At 35.8% G+C, this 19,683-nt stretch overlaps 1 protein-coding gene across 9 annotated transcripts in view; it reads left to right on the top strand.

Annotated features, from left to right (window-relative positions):
- The window catches only part of FRS2 (fibroblast growth factor receptor substrate 2), a 99,066-nt gene that overhangs the window by 40,573 nt on the left and 38,810 nt on the right, over positions 1–19,683 (top strand). For 6 of the 9 annotated variants that reach the window (XM_036252014.1, XM_036252016.1, XM_036252017.1 and 3 more), the window contains 3 exons: positions 10,539–10,633; positions 11,479–11,521; positions 12,443–12,529. The gene's annotated coding sequence lies outside the window, so the exon portion shown is untranslated. Of the gene's footprint in view, positions 1–7,058; positions 7,248–10,538; positions 10,634–11,478; positions 11,522–12,442; positions 12,530–19,683 lie in introns of those variants that run through there. The other 3 variants (XM_036252011.1, XM_036252009.1, XM_036252010.1) reach the window with 3 other exon arrangements.

Below are 19,683 nucleotides of genomic sequence, written 5' to 3'. Positions count from 1 at the left end.
AAGACAAACTCCCATAGTTACTATGATGTCAACCACGCTAGAGTATTTCTTCATAAATTTCTTGTTAATTATTCCTTTAGTGCAAGTCTGTCTGTACTGCAGATTTTTCTATGCTACCAAAGCAACATTTTATAATAATGTAATTTTATTCACTTGTGCCTTTGGGACTAAATGGGCAGCTCTAATTTTTGTTAAAGTGAGAAGATCAAGTACCCTTCTACACACATACTCTTGTAGATTATCTACATGTGGGTTGAGTGTTAGAGAAATACTTGATACGAGGTAAATGTGAAATTTTTGTCCTCTTTAAGTAGTACCTTTTTAAAAAATCCTCACCTGAGGGTAAATTTTCTATTGCTTTTTAGATAGAGTAGAAGAGAGAGAGAGACATTGATGTGAGAGAGACACATCGATTGGTTGCCTCCCGAATGACCCTGACTGGGGCTGGGGATTGAACCTGCAACCCAGGTCCTAGCCCTTGAATGGAAATTGAACCCTCTAACCCTTAGCCTGCAGTCCCTCACTCTAACCGCTGAGCCAAACTGGCCAGGGCAAGTATTACATTTTTTAATATTGAATATGCTATACTTTTTGTCCTTCCCCCCCCCCCCAATCTTTCATAGGATATGAGTTTTAATTTGAGAAATTTTATTTCTGTATGAATTTTTGTTTTTGGTCCAATGCAGGTTGTATACAAAGGATTTTTGTATCAGTGCAATTGATGTTATATACTCCGGTATTCCACTACTTTACTTGAGAGTTATGCCTCTTTAATGAACTTTTTTAGTGGACCAACAATTTTCAAATTGGCAGTAGTCCTTTTATTAAGCTATCATGTTGAAAAAAGAATATTGGCATATACACAGTTTCCTATCTTTTTTTTTTTTAATCCTCATTTGAGGACACGATTTTATTGATTTTAGAGAGAGAGAAAGGGAGAGTGAGAGAGAGAAACATTGATAGGTTTCTTCCTGTTTGTGCCCTAACTGTGAATTGAACCTACTACAACCTGGGTATGTGCCCTGCCCAGGAATTGAACCTGCAACACTTTGGTCCCCCGCGAAGCTCCAACCAACTGAGCCACACCAGCCAGGGCCACTATTTCTTATCTTTAAAAAAAAATCTTTGTTGTCGAGAGTATTACATATGTCCTTTTTTTTTTGTCCCCATTGCCCCCCACCAGCTGGTGCCCACCCTGCCCTAGGCCCTCACCACTCTATTGTCTGTGTCCATGGGCAATGCATATATGCATATAACTTCATTGGTTAATCTCTTCCCTCTCCCCTGCCCCCTCTGCCTCTGAGATTCGTCAATCTGTTCCATGTTTCCATTGCCTCTGGTTCTATTTTATTTATTGGTTTATTGTGTTCATTAGAGTTCACATAAAAGTGGTATTTGTCTTTCTCTGAGTGACTTAATTTGCTTAGTATAATAATCTCCAGGTCTCTTCATGCTGTCTCAAAGGGTAATACAGCCTTCCTTTATTTATTTTATTATTATTTTTTATCCTCATCCAAGGACATTTTTTGCATTTATCTTCAGATAGAGCGGGGGGGGGGGGGAGAAAGAAACATCAATGTGAGAGAGAGACATCTACTGTTTGCCACCCACACAACCCCAACTAGGGCCGGGGATAAACTGAAACCGAGGTATGTGCCTGCATTTAGTGGGAACCGAACCCAAGGACTCTGGTCCGTGGGCTGATGCTCTAACCGCTGAGCCAGACTGGCCAGGGCTAGAGCCTTCTTTTCTTTAATAGCTGCATAGTATTGCGCTGTGTAAAGGTACCCTAGCTTTTTTACCCATTCGTTTACTGATTGGCATTTCCTACTGATAGGCATTTAAGCTGTTTCCAGATCTTCGCTATTGTAAATAATGCTGCTATGAACATAGGGGTGTATATATTCTTTCTGATAGGTGTTTCAGGATTCTTAGGCTATATTCCTAGAAGGGGGATCACTGGGTCAGATGGCAGTTCCATTTTTAATTTTTTGAGGAAACTCCACATTGTTTTCCATAGTGGCTGCACTAGTCTGCATTCCCATCAGCAGTGTAATAGGGTTCCTTTTTCTCCACATCCTCGCCAGCACTTGTTTGTTGATTATATTGATGGTAGCCATTCTGGCAGGTGTGAGGTGGCACCTCGGTGTTGTAATTTACGTCTCTCTGATGATTAATAATGTTGAGCATTTTTTCATATGTTTGTTGGCCATTTGTGTGTCCTCTTTGGAGAAGTGTATATTCAGGTCCATTGCCCTTTTTTAAAAAAAATCCTCACTCAAAGATATTTTACCTTTTTTTTTAGATAGAGTCAGGGTGGGTTGGGGGAGAGATTGAAAGAGAGAAACACTGATGTATGTGAGAGAGACACATCGATTGGTTGCCTCCTGCACCACCCTGACCAGGGCAAGGGATCAAACTTGCAACTGAGGTACGTGCTTTTGACTGGGAATTGAATCCAGGACTCTCTGGTCTGAAAGTCGACGCTCTAACTGCTGAGCCAAACTGGCCAGGGCCATTGCCCATTTTTAATTGGATTGTTTGTCTTCCTTTTGTTGAGTTGTATGAGTACTTTATATATTTTGGAAATTAACCCCTTATCAGAGGTATTACTATTATTTTTTTAAAGTTATCTTTATTGTTGAATGTATTACAGATGTCTCCCTTTTTTTAATTGACAAATATGTTCTCTTATACCATGGGTCCCCTTTTGATTTTGATACTGGTTTCCTTTGCTGTGCAGAAGCTTTTTAGTTTGATGTTGTAGTCTCATTTGTTTATTTTTTTCATTTCTTTTGCCCTTGGCGATGTATTGGTGAAGATTTTGCTATGTGAGATGTCTGATGTTTTGCTGCCTACATTTTCCTCTAGGATTTTTATGGTTTCACGAATTACATTTAAATCTTTTATCGATTTTGAATTTATTCTTGTGTATGGTGTAAGTTGGTAGTCTAGTTTCATTGTTTGCATCTACCTGGTCAATTTTTCCAACACCGTTTATTGAAGAAACTCTCTTTACTACATTGTATGCTCTTGGTTCCTTTGTCAAATATTAATTGAACATAATGTCTTGGGTCGATTTCTAGGTTCCCTGTTCTGTTCCACTGATGTGTATGACTGTTCCTATGCCAGTACCAGGCTGTTCTGATTACAATAGCTTTGTAGTATACCTTGATATTCGGTACTGTGATCCCTCCAACTTTGTTGTTCTTTCTCCAGATTACCGTGGCTATTTGGAGTCTTTTGGTTCCATATAAATTATTGGAGTATTTGTTCTAGATCTGTGAAATATGCTGTTGATATTTTGAAAGGGATTGAATTAAATCTATAGATTGCTTTAGGTAGTGTGCCTATTGTAATGATGTTAATTCTACCAATCCATGAACCTGGTGTTATTCTCTACTTGTTTATGTCTTCCTCTATCTCTTTATTCAAATTCCTATAGTTTTCTGAGCACAAGTCTTTTTTTTTTTTTTTTTTAAATCCTCACTCGAGGATATTTTTCCATTGATATTTTAAAATTTATTTTTTATTTTTATTTTTTAAAAATACTTTTTCCTTATTGATTTTAGAGAGAGAGGAAAAGAGATAGAAACATTGAGAAGAGAACATTGATTGGCTGCTTCTTGCACACACCCCACTGTGGATCCTGGGGATCATCAAGCCTACAACCTGGGCATGTGCCCTGACTGGGAATCGTATTGGCAACTTTTTGGTGCATGGTCGATGGTCAACCACTGAGCCACACTGGCTGGGCTGATTTTTTTTTTTTTTTAGATAATATGGGAGGGAAGAAAGAGAGAGAAAGAAACATTGATGTGAGAGACACACATTGATTGGCTGTCTTCTGAACAACCCCAACTGGGGTGGGGAATTGAACCTGCGACTCTTTGGTCAGCTGAAACAAACTGACCAGGGCTCGATGGCTTTTTTCTTTTTTTTGAATAATTTTTCTTTATTTACTTTAGAGAGAGAGAAAGACAGAGGGAGAGAGAGAATCAATTGGCTGTCTGCTGCATGCCCCCCACTGAGGATTTGCCCATAACCTGGATATGTGCCCTGACCAGGAATTGAACCTGTGACCTCTTGGTGCATGGGTCGACGCTTACCACTGAGCAACACCAGTCAGGCTTGATGACTTGTTTATACACCAATAATGAACTCTCAGAAAGAGAAAATGAAAAAACAATCTCATTCACCATTACAACAATTAAAAAAAAGATATCTAGCATAAACTTAACTAAGGAGGTAAGGGTTCGATTCAGGTTAAGGGCACGAACCTCAGTTGGGGGTTCTATCCTAGGCCGTGATTGGGGTCCTGTGGGAGGCAACCAATTAAAACGTCTCTCACGTTGATGTTTCTCTCTCTCTCCCTCCCTCCTTTCCTCCCACTCTATCTGAAAATCAGTGGAAAAATATCCTCTGGTGAGGATTAAAAAAAAGCCATCAATTTCTGGATGTTAATTTTGTATCCTGTTATATTGCTGAATTCATTTATTAAATCTAATAGTTTTCTGGTGGAGTCTTTAGGGTTTTCTGTGTACAATATCATGGTCATCTTAATAAGTGTTAATTTATGCTGAAAAGTCCCAGGACATAATCAAGTCAGGTTTCTCCCACTGTCTGAAAGTAATGTTCCTATAAAACCTTTGTAAGCTCAAAAGGCATAAAGCGAAGAAGCAATTATCGTTAATTTACATGAAAAAATTTGGACTGTGCCCAGACCTAAAAAATAACCTACCAAGTCCTACCAAATAATAACATTGAACTAAAATAACACTAACATAGTGAAAGCATGAATGATATAAATACACAGCATGCTTTGTACACCCATCTGTGCACTCAGTCAAGAGACTTTCCATTTTATCCATTACTGAATGTCGACTAAACAAGACCACTTTGCTACTAGCAGAACCAACAGTAACTTCAGCAGCTTTCAAGATTCTTTCTGAGTGTGAGAGTAGAAGTGGTGGATGCAGGCAAGGAGCTTGGTGGTGCCACTCTGGCTGTTTGGGGTACACACTGCCTCTATGATGGGGTACACACTGCCTCTGTGATGGCTCACTGTAAAAAAAAACATTGAGTACTGTTTTTGCTTTTTTTTTTGTAAAAGTAAAAATCCTCTTCCATTTTTTCTGTTAGCAAGACAGGTGCAGCAGGTCCTCAAATGACATAGTTTCATTCAATGTTGTTTCACTCAGTGTTGTTTTGTTGTAACATTGAGGAGATGCTGTACAAACTTAACTCTTGTTTATATCAATTAGTCTTTGGTCAAATTGGTGTCATTATACGTCGTTTTGCCACAGTTCCAAGAACCTATCCACAGTGTTAAGTGAGGCCTAACTGGATTCATGTAGCTCTTTAGTAAAAGTGACGTGGTATAACAAAATCTTTCAAAAAGCGGGGGATACTTTTACTTAGAAGACTAGCATGTGGATGTATTTGCTGTAAATTTTAAGAAATTGATGGAATACTAATGTGTGTATTTATATCTATTATGTAAAGAGAGAGAAGTACTTCAAACATCCAGAAAAAGTACAGAAACTTTTGATGAGTGGGCTATGTTCCCACTTTATTAAATCTTAACATTTCTTCCCTGACTTCTCAGTGTATAATGGAATAGCCATCACTTAGAGGTGATTAGGTTAATTGTGAATGGATAATTAGTAAGCTGTGCTATGCCTAGCTTACTCTTACTCAGTTCACCTAGACCCGAATGTAACATATTCTTCTGGTTCATCCCTTGATGGCACGGTTTTCTTCATGTGTAACAGTAAACCTTTCCTTTTTGTCCTTTTATATATTTGGAAGAATGGAACACATTTCTTTTTTTTTTTTTTTATCTTTTTATAATTTTATTTTATTTTTTTATTTTATTTTTTTTAATAAATTTTTATTTATTTTTTTTGTTACAATATTTTACCTTTTTACCCCATTGGCACCCCCTACCCCACCCCACCTCCGCCCCGTCCCCGGCTTAGTTGTCCATGTCCATTGGTCATGCATACATGCATATAAGTACTGGGAACACATTTCTTAAATGAGCAGCCTGGATTTATGTTACTCCTATGGGGCAAATGTGGTATTTGTGACTAATACTTTTATTCCAGTTTACTGCAGATTATAGTAGTGAAAAAGAGAGACGAAGACTTTGCATCCAGCGCTGTATCTTTCTGGTTTTGACAAGATATTTAACCACTCTGCTTTGTTAATACCTTTCCCATAGGGAAAATCTGAGAACTGTGAGCTAATATAAATATCTGGTACACGGACGTTGCTCGATAAAGGATACTTTAAAATCACCAGCCTTCTTTCAGGCAAGTGGACATGTTAAAGTCTGATTTCCAAATAAGTGGGGGCATTTCTGCAAAAAATTCAAGAGTTCTTCCCTCCTCCCCAGACAAAGCAGATTTTAACATTAAATTCCATCCTCCAACACTTAGAACCCCTGGTGATTGTTTTCATTGTCCTCTTGGTTTATTTTTGTGCCGAAGGTCTGATAGGCACATAACAAGTATTTTGTGAACCTTAAACTAAGTGAAAAGAAATTGTTCAGATGAAAGGTATGTGGATAAGTCAGTTTTGGGGCAATTCTAAAGAACTCTTGCCAGAACTGGTATCTTTGTTTTGGTCTCAGAAACTATTAAATGTGATCATTGAGTCATACTTGCTGTTTTCTCTGTCCCCTGGCTATCTCTCTTAAGACCCTGAAGCTTGGCAGCCATAGAATGTTTAAAACAGAATAGGCCTTACCCCAGGGGGAGTTTGTTTATTTAAAGAAAAATAATTAAGTTCAAACATCCCAACCATGCCATAGCTAGTCTAGTCATGTTAGAGTTAGTGAGTTCTTTTGATTCTTTCTGGTGGTCATGGTGCCTGAAGGTAACAGATACATTTGAAAGTAGTTAAACTTTTCCTGGGAACTTGATCATGTAAACCCTAACAGAAATCCTTCAAGGATTAAAGGAGTGGGAGGAAAGGGAATGACATTTATTTTGCTAGTTGTTATTTTTTAACGGGACCCATTTAAGTAAAATCTTTAACCCTCTCTTTTCTAGTGTTACGATATAAATGATTTAAAAACAAAACAAAAGCACTTTATGGTAGCTGTATCATCATTCTTTGAAGTTGGGACCAGAGAATCTTTTGGCCCAGCTGGTGTGGCTCAGTGGTTGAGCATCGATTCATGCACCAAGATGTCGCCGGTTCGACCTCATGCCCAGGTTGTGGGCCAGATCCCCAGTGAGGTACATGCAGGAGACGGCTGATCGATGTTCTCTCTCATTGATATTTCTATCTCTCTCTTCCTCTCCCTTCCTCTCTCTAGAATCAATAAAGAAAAAAAAAAAGTCTTTTGGACAGTGTAGTTCTATAGATGTTTAGACACAAAGATATGGAAATTGATGACTTTTGTGTTTCAAGTGATTGTCATTGCCAAAATTTATGATTGATTTCTCCTGGCATATTCTCTCCCAGATAGGAAAATCTAAGGCAGATTTTGGGCTTGCCTGGAGTACCAGGGCATATCTCTTTGATTAGATAACTTGTAAAAACTGAGTCCTAAGAGAGTTGGAGGAGGAATAAGCCAGAGAGATATCTGGTGTCATAGGCAGAGGGAAAAATAAATCCTGAGGCCCTGAGAACATGTTTTATGTGTTTAAGGATAGGATAGGAAGGAGACCAGTGTGGCCAGAATGGAATGAACAAGGTGGAGAGTGGTAAGAAATGAGGTTAGAGAGAAGGGAAATACCAGATCATGATCTTATGCCTTTGTAAGGACTTTGGCTTTTAGACTGGTGACATGGATTCAATTAGAGGGTTTTGAAGAGAAGAATGACATGACCTGATTTTCTTTTGAAAAGGACTAATCTGACTGATTTGTTGAGGTGAGCAAGGGAGGGGGAGGCTGGGAGATCAGATAGGAAACTATTATAGTAATGCAGATAAGAAATAAGGTGGCTTGAACCATGATGGTAGGATTGGTAATATTGTGATATCATTTGAAACTGGAGCTCCCAGGATGAACACTTAATGGATAGTGATGAATACTTATGCACATAATATCTGGTTGACCCATTTTTAATGGTGTTGAGATTAATCACTGGGTTCTAGTTTTGTCAACCTGATTTATCCATTATAAAGTTTCCCGTCAGCCTTTTACCTAACTGTTTTAGCAATTATTGATCACTTTTAAATATCCATTATTTCATTAGGGATTACAAAAGACTGATTTTCAAATCCTCTCATTCCTATAAGTTTGGAATTCTATAAAAAAGAGCTTTTATTTATTGACTTCTTGATTACCCTAGGGTATTTTTCATATAAAAAAGCTGGGACAAATGCTTGATTATTCCTCTTAATCTTCAGATAATAAGTTAGTGCCCTAGTAACTTCCAAAGATGACCATGAAATTTTTTATGTGTTTAATGTTTTAATCAATGGTAGTTTGATGTTCATTTGATTTTAAAACATGTCTTCAAAGTAAAAACTATAAAATAAGGTATATTCTGAGAAGTTCCATTTCTATCCCTTCTACCCCATTTTTTCTTTTATCCATCGATAACCATTTATTTAATTAATTAATTATTATTATTATTTTTTTTAATCCTCACCCGAGGACATTTTTCCATTTTTTTTGTACAGATAGAGTGGGAGGGAGAGAGGAGAAGAGAGAGAGAGGGAAACATCGATGTGGAAGGGACACATCGAGTGGCTGCCACCCGCACGACCGACCAGGGCCGGGGACAAACTGCAACCGAGGTACATGCCCTTAGCGGGAACCGAACCCGGGTCTCTCCGGACCGCAGGCGGACGCTCTAACTGCTGAGCCAAACCGGCCAGGGCTAATTAATTAATTTTTTATTAATTTATTTTTGTTACTCCTTTTCCCCCCATTGACACCCTCCTCCTCATCCCTCTCTGCTCCGTCCCCAGCTTTGTTGTCCATGCCCATTGGTTATGTGTACATGCATATAAGTTCTGTGGTTTATCTCTTCTCCCCCACCCCCTTCTGTGGATTGTCAGTCTGTACCCTACTTCCATGTCTCTGAGACTACCCCATTCCTCAGACTGTTATGCTCATTATATTCCACAAATAAGTGAGATCATATGATATTTGTCTTTCTCTGCTTGGCTTGTCATTGATAACCATTTAAAAATGGTTTCAGTTTATCCTTTCATTGCTTCTTTTTGAAAGTAAAAAAAGCAAGTCTGTTTTAATATTTGTATTCTCCCAATTTTTTTTTTTTTTTTTTTTTTTTTTACAAAAAGAGTAGCATTTAATGGAATACTGATTTAGGGACAGGATGGAAAGGAACTCGTGGTTCCTTGAGGGTTATTTCTGAGACCTGTCATCTTGTAGCTCCTTATGAAAGATTTGTTCGTATATTCTTAATTGTCCTCACAACCAGCACCTGAAACAACATACGTATTTATTTATTTTTAAAGAAAGTACATTTTATTATAATTCCTTATGAAGTAAAAACAGAGGCAGACCCTTCTAAAAAAAGGATTGTAAGACAACAAAGGTCCATTCCACTGAAAATCAAATATTTAAAAATTTAAGATAACAAACAGGATTCTCAGACATAGGGATTATATCAGCTTCTGAATTTTCAGGTGGAGAAAGATGAGCCAAGTGATTTTTTAAAGTAGCAAAACTGATCATTGCTCTTAACTAACAACATACATATTTAAAAAAGAAAAAGACTTCACACACACTGTTAGCAATTTTTAACAAAATCGCATGTCCAGCAATTTCCCTTCCAGAAGTCTTTCACAAAAGTTGCACTAACAAAATTACAAAGTGATATATGCCTTTGTTCTATGCCTTGAAAGTTGGGGTCATGTCTTTTAATTATGGACTTTGTATATTGGAGAACAAAGCAATAAAGATGATGTAATTGGTATTAACATCAATGGTGTATGTGTGGAAGAGATGCCATTTTAACATTTGGCCATTTTGAAATACTGTAAAGTTAAATATTTCATTAATGTTAAATCATTCATCAATTTATTCATTTTTAAAATAAATATTTACTGAACATTTTACGCATGGTAGTAGTCATTGTCTTAGGCATTTGAAAATTATCAGTAAATAAAACTGACAAAAATATCTGGAGCTTACTTTATAGGTGTGAGGAAGAAACAGATAAACAAGCATAACAAATAAGCAATTTAATGTTTTCAGATGTGCAGTTTTAGGGCATCTCTTCTGTGTCTTCCTTTTATATTTTTCCAATCTGTAAATTGCATTCTTAGGAATTGCAAGACCCTGGTGAATGAAAGGGCTTGAGGACTGAAAAGGTTATGGATTTTTATATGCAGTACTTGTAAAATAACTATCGAATTATGGGCCTGTGGGACAATAGTCTATATTCCATCCATCCCACCTTACTGTCAGTCCTGTTAATGTTTTTTACTAGAAGGTTGCTCAAGAACTGTTTTGATAGTTCCTTGTAGTTACCGAAATTCAGATAATTGTCCTTAAGGATTTCATATTTTTGTTATAATATATTCTTAATTCATCTTTATTTCAGAAATGACCATTAAGAAGTAGATGCCCAGATGCAAAGTGATGAAACAGCCAATTTGTCATAAAGTAAAATGCAGCTGTGGCTTTTCAACCAGATTAGTAAGTGTGGCCAACATTTTTTTTTTTTTAACTTTGTACATATTTTATCTATGTTGAAAAACATTTAATACAAAAATATAGTGGATATTTTAAAAGTGTCAATTTGTATTTCTGTGTTTTTTTTTTACTGTGGATAATAGTACAACTTTTAGCATGTAATTCTAGAAAACACAACTACTCTTACAATTTTTGAATATTTGTTTTCCTATCGGTCTTTGTTCTATACATTTAAAAGAAAACATAATTTTGATCATAGAGCTGCCAAGAGTATGCTTCTTTTAAATTAATTAAAACATTTTTAATTAAATTAAATTGTTTCAGATGTTATCCCTGGGTGTGTGTGTGGGGGGGGGGGGGGTGGTAAATGTTTGCTTCAGTACAGGGTTTCTTACTGGGGTGACCAAAATGTTTTGGAATTAGATGACAGTGAAGGTTACACAACTATGAATATAGTAAAAACCACTGAATTTTGTACGTTAAAAGGATGAATTTTACAACATGTAGATTAAACGTAAAAAGTTCCATTCAGAATATCAAATCTTGACTAGAGTAAACCCAATTGAGTAATATTTTAGAATATGAAAATGTGCCACACATCTTTATATAACTAGTAAAAATGATTTGATAAGTATTTTTGTAATGAAAAAAATATATTTTATAATAAATATTTGTATTAAAAAAGTACTTTTATTATTAGAGACTTACTGTCTCCTACTTAAGCTTTGGTAATACCAAATGTCATAAGTGTCTGTATGTATTATGCTAGAATTTTGTAACTTTACATTTTCAAGATACTTTCTGTTTTGAAACTAATGTTTCAACTTTTCTACTTGAAATTTTTTTAGGAACAAAATTTTATCTATTTTTCTCAGAAGAGAATTCCACAAGGTAAGAAATTATTAATATAGTAATAAACCAAATATAGCTGAATATAGGCTTAATTGTTCTAGTTTCTTTCCTTTGAGTTATTTTGTGTTGACATAGTAATTTCATTATTTTCACTTTATGTTAGTGACACATGGCATAAGTAAAATAGTGTTCTCATTTTACACATGATGAAACCAGTAGTGGAATTAGTGCTTTAGGTTCTTTATACTAATCTGTACGGCTGTCCTATCACCTGATCCTTTGTTCTTTACAGAAGATGTAATTGTTAAGATAATTTTAACTTGAAAGAAATGTTTCTAACCAGGAAGAACTTCATTGCCTGAGAAGTTTAAAAACACACATACAAACAAAAGTATAACCAATGAATAATGTAGGTGGTATTTACTTAACCTTAAATTTCACTAAAACATTTTTAAAAACTATATTCATTGAATATTGATTCAATGGATATGATCAAGTAGTGGAATTAAATACGTTTTATGTAATTTTAACAGTTAAACAACTAAAATGGCAATCAACACATCAGGCAATAAACACTTTAGTATTTGTGGTTATTGTAATTAGTACAATTCTAAACTATTATTTTTAAAAATCCTCACCTGAGAATATGTTTTTATTGATTTTGAGATGGGGTGGGGGGAATATTGCCTTCCGTTACGTGTGCTGACTGGGAATTGAAACCTCAACCTTTTGGTACATAGGAAGATGCTCCAACCAATTGAGCCACCTACCAGGATTAATTATTCTTAATGTACAACTTTCTAATATATTGACTGATTTTATGTGTATATAATTGAGCATTTATTAAATTAATAACACTGTTATATAGAAAATTATTTCATAAATATTTCTCATGTACAATGAAGCCCATAAATTTAGATGTTTTTTAATTTTGAACATGCCTATATACTTTCTGTAAAGATTAGGTATCTGATTTTGATGGATGGCAGATAAGAATCCGTTTGTGGGCATGGAACAAGCCATTTTACCCCCATATTTCAGAATATGGTAATTCTTTCTCTTCAATTTATTTATATATAGTATAAAAATCAGGCAAATGTATTATAAACCTGTATCTTCTGTTTCAAGAGACTTAATTGGTTCAGGCCCAGTTTTCATGGTAAAAGCATAAGATTAAGATTGGTTTTGAGTAATCCAGTACTATCCTCGATTATTCTAGCTCTGCAGAATTCTTAGATATACTAACCATTTGGTTTTGATACCTAGTTTACATTTGAGCCTTTGGAAAGATTGTGAGATTTTACATGTAGGTGGTGGGGTGAATCCATGGGCTTACAGTGTATTGAGTAGATTGGAGTTATAGGACTTTGAAGTATAGCAATGTTTTTGTTCAAAAATAAGCTATGATGTTAAAAAAGACAGGTCTTCTGACTCTTGATTTCTTATTGCATATTAAGGCTTCAGATTTTACAGTTCCATTTAAATAAATTTGAACTTCCAAAAATGTGGATAGCTTTATCATTTTATAAAAGAATACAATTATTTCAGATACCTTTATTTTTCATGTTCTACTCTTCCTTAGAATTCTATCAGCTGCCTTTATTTTATTTTTAGCCACTTGCTTTATTATTTATTTATTTATTTTTAGCCACTTGCTTCAGATAAACACACACACACACACACATACACACCCAAACTCAGAATAGGTTGAAACTCGACACAAGTTGCTGCCACAGAATAAAAGTGCTGATCAAGTTGAATCAACCCTGTAATGTGTATTGAAAGGAAAACCTCTTCTTTCTCCCCCAATTTGAAGAACAAGCATTTTCCCTGCCAAATAGGGCTGACTTAAATGGACCAGCTGTCCATATTAGGAGCAGAGTGTTGCTAAGGTGACCATGGCTGTTTGGAGAAGAATGCAGCTGAGAGGGCAAGTTCTTGATGTGTGAGCTGAGGGAAGGAATGTGGTGTGATTGTGCATCATTCCTCCTAATCACGTGCTCACAAAGTGCTGTGTGGGCAGCATATAGAAACTACAAGTCTGAGTGCTGGAACTTGTGTGGTTAAAGTCATTTTGATTTCATGTGAGCCCGAGGCTTAGAGTTTAGATTAAAAATATCTACTTTGTATTTATGTGTGTTTTTGGAGAAATTGAGGGAGTTTTGGTTGGTGAATGAAATGGAAATGAATTTATTTCGCTTGATGGACACATGCTTTCATAATATTAAAAAATTATCTTGGCATGATTGTTTTTTCTAACTCATCCCTTTCAGTCACATATATGTAGTTAGTAGTTTCCCAAGTGAATGATGTATTCCTTGTATTGTGCTTATTTCCTTGCCACTTTGCATTTCAGAATTATTTGAAAGTCCTAAAAATATGGTGTCTGTTTTTTAAAAAAATATTTTCTATTCTTTCCAAAGGAGATTTTATCTTAATGTATTAGGTATTTTTTCCCTGAAGCATCCAAAGTCTGGCTTTTGGTAAAAAAATATGATTCAAGGAGCAATGGGAAGGTTCAAACCAATACCCCACTTGTTTGAAGCAATATTTAGATTTTACCATGGGCATCATTACTAATATTTGAAATGAGATATAGACACAAACATTGATATAGACACTTACTGAACCGTGAGTTTTTAAAAAATTCTTGTTAACAAGTTCCTACAATAATGTGTTGATTTTAAACGGGAACATAAATGTAGTATATGTTTAGGATGTGAAGTTGTTGGAACATTGAAGGCTCTATATTACATTAGCATTATATTTTTATTTATTTATTTATTTATTTATTTATTTATTTATTTATTTATTGTGGTTTTTTTTTTATATCCTCACCTGAGGACATTTTTGCATTCATCCTCAGACAGAGCAGGAGGGATAGAGGGAGAAATGGAGAGAGAGAAACATCAATGTGAAAGAGACACATTGAGTGGTTGCCATTGACATGACCCCACTGGGGCCAGGGACAAACTTCATACGAGGTACATGCCTTTAGCGGGAACTGAACCTGGGACTCTGGGACTCTGGGACTCTCTGGTCCACAGGCTGATGCTCTAACTGCTGAATCAAACAGGCCAGGGCAGTATTTTTTCTTTATTGATCCCAGAGAGAGAGAGAAACATTGATGTGTAAGGGACACATCGAGTGGCTGCCACCCGCATGACCCAACCAGGGCCAGGGACAAACTGTAACTGAGGTACATGTCCTTAGCGGGAACTGAACCCGGGTCTCTCTGGACTGCAGGCTGACGCTCTAACCACTGAGCAAAACTGGCCAGGGCTGTTTCTCTTGCCTTTGGTGTTCACATTTAATTCTTAAATCTCCTAGTAATTGTTTTTTGTGAAAGGTATAGGATGCAAATTCACTCTTTCCATATGGATAATTGGTTATCACAGCACTATTTATTAAAATAAATAATTCTCTCTGATAGTCAAATTCCCTGTCATAAACCAAGTTTTCGTACATGGCTAGTTTTATTTGTGTAAACTCTCTTCTGTACCATTGGTCTATTTGTCTACCCCTGAACCATTAATATACTGCCTTAGATATTTGCAGATACTCCAAGATTTGATTCTTGTCTTGTGTATGACATCAAAGGAAATGCTTTCAAATTCACCATTTAAAATGATACTTATAGTTTTTTTTTAAGGTGGCCTGTATTAAGTTAAGGCAGTTTATTCTAATATTATTGCTTGGAGTTTTGTTGTGTTTGTTTGTTTTAAATCATAATAAACAGTGAGTACTATTAAAAAAGGCTTTTGTATAACTCTAGAGATGATCCACATGTTTTCTTCTTAATCTGTTAATGTGGTCAGTTACATTGATTTTCATATTAGACTTACTAAGCATTTCTAGGATAGCCCAATTTAGTCATGATGGATTATTTTTTTTATAAATTACAGGGTTTGGTTTGTTTGCATTTTTTCTCCCCTTTATTGATTTTAGAGAGAGAAAAGTGAGAGGGAGAGAGAGATAGAAACATTGATGAGAGAGAACATACATTGGCCACCTCCTGCATACACCCACTGGGGATCGGACCCACAACCTGGGCATGTGTCCTGACCAGGAATCAAACCGGCAACCTCTTGGCACGTGGGTCAATGCTCAACCACTGAGCCATACCAGCCAGACAGTTTGTTTGCATTTTGTTTAGGATTTTTAAATCGGTATTCACGAATCAGGTTGGCTTGTAAATTTCTTTTCTCATGGTCTCCTGGTTGGCTTTTTTAAATACAAGATTTACCATCTTACCTGTTTTTTAAAAGTGTACAGTTAAGTAATTTTAATTATATTCCCATTGTTGTGCAACCAATCTCCAGAGATAATGGTTAAAAATTTAACATAATTATTCAAAGACATCCTATTCTACCTCCTGACATTTGTTTTTCTCAAAACTGAATTAAGTGAGCCTAACACTTCAAGAAAAACAGTTATACTTATAGCCAGTGATTGAAAAAAATCAAGTTTTCAAGTGAAATTTAGAATTTTGGTAAACTTGTTTCTAACATTGTGAGCTTGACTGACAATTTCTCAGTTAGGCTTTTTCTGGTGGGATGTGTAATGATTTTAAGAATGTGATCTTTTCCCTTGATATTGTATTCTGAATTGTCAATTTGGAATATCTGCATAATTCAGTGAACCATTATTTACCAGATGATCAATGTATGATGATACACAATCACATGGGTAAAGATGCATTCAAAGTAGAAATAAATCAGTGGATTTTAATGTAGTAGAGTATGAAAGTTCATTGGTATGATTTTAGAATCCATGTTGTAGCTAACTTTCAAGATGCTATCTTTTTCAAAGTATAGTATGAAGAATATCAACAGTTATTTGAAATGATTATTAAAATATTCTTTTACAACTATATATCTTCATATGCTTATATACTTTGTAACCAAAATGATATATCACAGAATGTCAAAAAAATACCATTTTATAAAGCCAGACATTAAAGTATAAAATACTGTTACTTTTCTCACTGAGTGTTTTTGAAAGATAGATTTTCTGAAGTTATTTTTTTTTAATAAAAATATTTATATAATGTGTGAAACGCTTATTGTTTTAATTAAACTAATAATTATTTAAAACATTTAGCAGATTTAATTTCTAATTTGGTTAATATGAGTAGATAGAACTCAGGTAAACAAAAGCTCTTTGTAAAATTCTCAAATAATTTTTATAAGTGTAACAGGGTCCTGAGACAAAAAGTTGCTGACCTACCTGCTGATCTACAGAAACCGTGATATTTCATTTTCTTTCCTGACAGTATGTATTTGTACTCCCGCCCTTTAAAAAATAAAAGGGCATGTTCCAATCTTATATTTTTAAAGAATTCTCTCTTCCTTATATTTTAAAATTATGTTCAAAACACATCTGTTGAAGATGATAAATACATCTATAATTGCATTAATTTTAAAATTCCATAAGCCTAGTAGTCCTAGTCTCTGCATGAATTTATTTCTATATTTTATATGCAAATATCCACCAAATAACCTAAAATTCAGCTAAAAACTGAGGCTCTTCCAGAAGCAGTGAACCCTAGCAGCAAAAGCATACCTGCTGCCCAGATCTTGGTTTCTAATACAATTCTCCAATGAAAGGAACCAGGGCTCCTTGGAGAAGTGGCTGATTTTATGACTGGGGCACGAAATTTTTTTTTTTTTATCCTCACCCAAGGACGTTTTTCCATTTTTTGTTCAGATAGAGTGGGAGGGGGAGAGAGAGAGAGAAACATCGATGTGAAAGGGACACATCTAGTGGCTGCCACCCGTACAACCAACCAGGGCTGGGGACAAACTGCAACCGAGGTACGTACCCTTAGTGGGAACCGAACCCGGGTCTCTCTGGACCGCAGGCCGACGCTGTAACCACTGAGCCAAACCGGCCAGGGCTGGGGCAAGAAATTTTAAGAAACCCACAAAGATTGGAATATGTCAAAGGGATGGTGCCAACCAAAAGAGTTCCCAGTGGCCAAAGTGGGAATAATTTGAGTAACAAAACAATTAAAGTATAAAGTAGCATTGGATTATAACCCAAAGTATAAAAGAAACATCCAAATAAATGGTTGGATGGATGGATGGATGGATGGATGGATGGATGGATGGATGGATGGATGGAAAAGAGACAAATCTCTTTTGCAGAACTTAAAATAATTTGTCTTCAACAAGGTAATAAAGCATACATTCCCACTCCTTAAATGGGGCTATTCATAATAACTTACTTTCAAAGAGTACACTAAGAAAAGGAGGTTGGGAGGAGGAAGTTTAGTGGAAAAACCTGACAAAACACTAACTCAGCTAGGTGGTCAGGATTAATATCAACAGGGATATTGATAATGTGCTTCAGGGGATATGATGTAATGAAAATGGTACTTCATCTCTGGTCTTCCTCATAACTTACTCATGAAAAAAACATTAGACAAATTCCAGTAGAGGGACATTCTACAAAACCAGTATTCCCCCAAACTGCCAGCGTCATCAAAAACAAGAACAAAATCAAATACCTAAGGAGATATGATGATTAAATGTAATGTGCTATCCTGGATAGGATCCTGAAACAAAAAAGGACATTATGTAAAAACTAAGGAAATTTGAATAAAGTGTGGACTTTAGTTAATAATGTATCTATGTTGGTTTATTAATTGTAACAGATGTACCATACATCAAAAGATACTGAGTCTCTCAAGTATTTTTTTATTTTATTTAAAAAAAATACTTTTGCTGATTTTAGAGAGAGAGAGAGAGAGAAACATGGATTGAGAGAGAAATATCGATTGGTTGCCTCCCTTATGCACCCTGACAGGGGACTGAACCTGCAACCTGGGCATGTGCCCTGGCTGAGAATTGAACCAGCGAACCTTCAGGAAAATGCTCAACTAAGTGAGCTGCACCAGCCAGGGCTTTCATGTGTTTTTTTAAGTCCAGAAATTATGTATTTCACACTTTTACCAGGTTTTTGCTCATATTTTATTATTTAACACATATTACTCTTGGAGCAACTCAATTTTTAAAAAAGCTAGTAACAGCCAGGCTGGTGTGGCTCAGTGGTTGAACATCCACCCACGCACCAAGATGTTGCCAGTTTAATTCCCGCCTAGTCAGGGCACATGTCCAGGTTATGGGCCAATTCCCCAGTGAGGGGCATGCAGGAGGTGGCCAATCAATGTTCTCTCTCATCGATGTTTCTGCCTCTCTCCCTCTCCTTTCCTCTCTTTATAAAAAAAATTTTTTAAAAAGCTAGTAACAGAGTAATTTGCTTGAGGGTATTACATAACTGGTTCTTGAACAGGCCTAACATTTTTTATGCTGCATTATAATCTTAACATATTTTTAATAATTTAAAGAGAGATAATGGTTTCAAATAAGTATTTCTCTATTTCAGAATAATCTTGCCTTGGCACTTGAATGAGGGTTTGGTTTTCTTTTCATTGCTTAAGCGTTACTGAGGCCATATACAGGATGGGGGAAAAGGAGTTTTACAGTTGTGAAACAGTTTTTTTTTTTTTATCCTCACCCGAGGACATTTTTCCAGTTTTTGTTCAGATAGAGCGGGAGGGAGGGAGAGAGAGAGAGAAACATCGACGTGAAGGGACACATCGAGTGGCTGCCACCCGCACGACCAACCAGGGCCGGGGACAAACTGCATCCGAGGTACGTGCCCCTAGCGGGAACCGAACCTGGATCTCTCTGTACCGCAGGCTGACGCTCCAAACGCTGAGCCAAACCGGCCAGGGCGTGAAACAGTGTTTTATTGTATTCTTTTTAAATTATTGTATTATTTTCCATTAAAAACAACAGTAGACCTCCTTTTGTCCCACCCTTTATTAGGAAAACGGCATTTATTGCCTCCAATCCAGATATTTTCTTGGGTTGTGGTGGAGTGTGTTCTTGACATTTTTCCTTACTAAGACATACTTTGACAAAGTAAACATTAATTTGTAGAATTTAATTAACTAAAAAGTAAAAATGCTAGCAAACTCTTTCTTAAACAATTTTAGCCTTATCTACAAGAGGAATTTAAAGCCTTACTTTGTTAGCTTTACCTTTGGTTTATTTATAGATGAAAAAAGAAAAAGATGATCTCCTTTATTTTTTGAATTTTTAAAGATTTTTTTTTTTTTAGTGATGTAGGGTAAAGAAAGAAAATATTTGAAGAAACAATTGTTGTAATAATTGAACCATTATTTTAGTAGT

This window comes from Molossus molossus, unplaced genomic scaffold (genome assembly GCF_014108415.1).
Source record: "Molossus molossus isolate mMolMol1 unplaced genomic scaffold, mMolMol1.p scaffold_m16_p_10, whole genome shotgun sequence".
In the NCBI taxonomy this organism is placed as follows: Eukaryota; Metazoa; Chordata; class Mammalia; order Chiroptera; family Molossidae; genus Molossus; species Molossus molossus.
The sequence above is the reverse complement of the archived record's forward strand: the minus strand, read 5'-3'. Positions and strand labels throughout refer to the sequence as shown.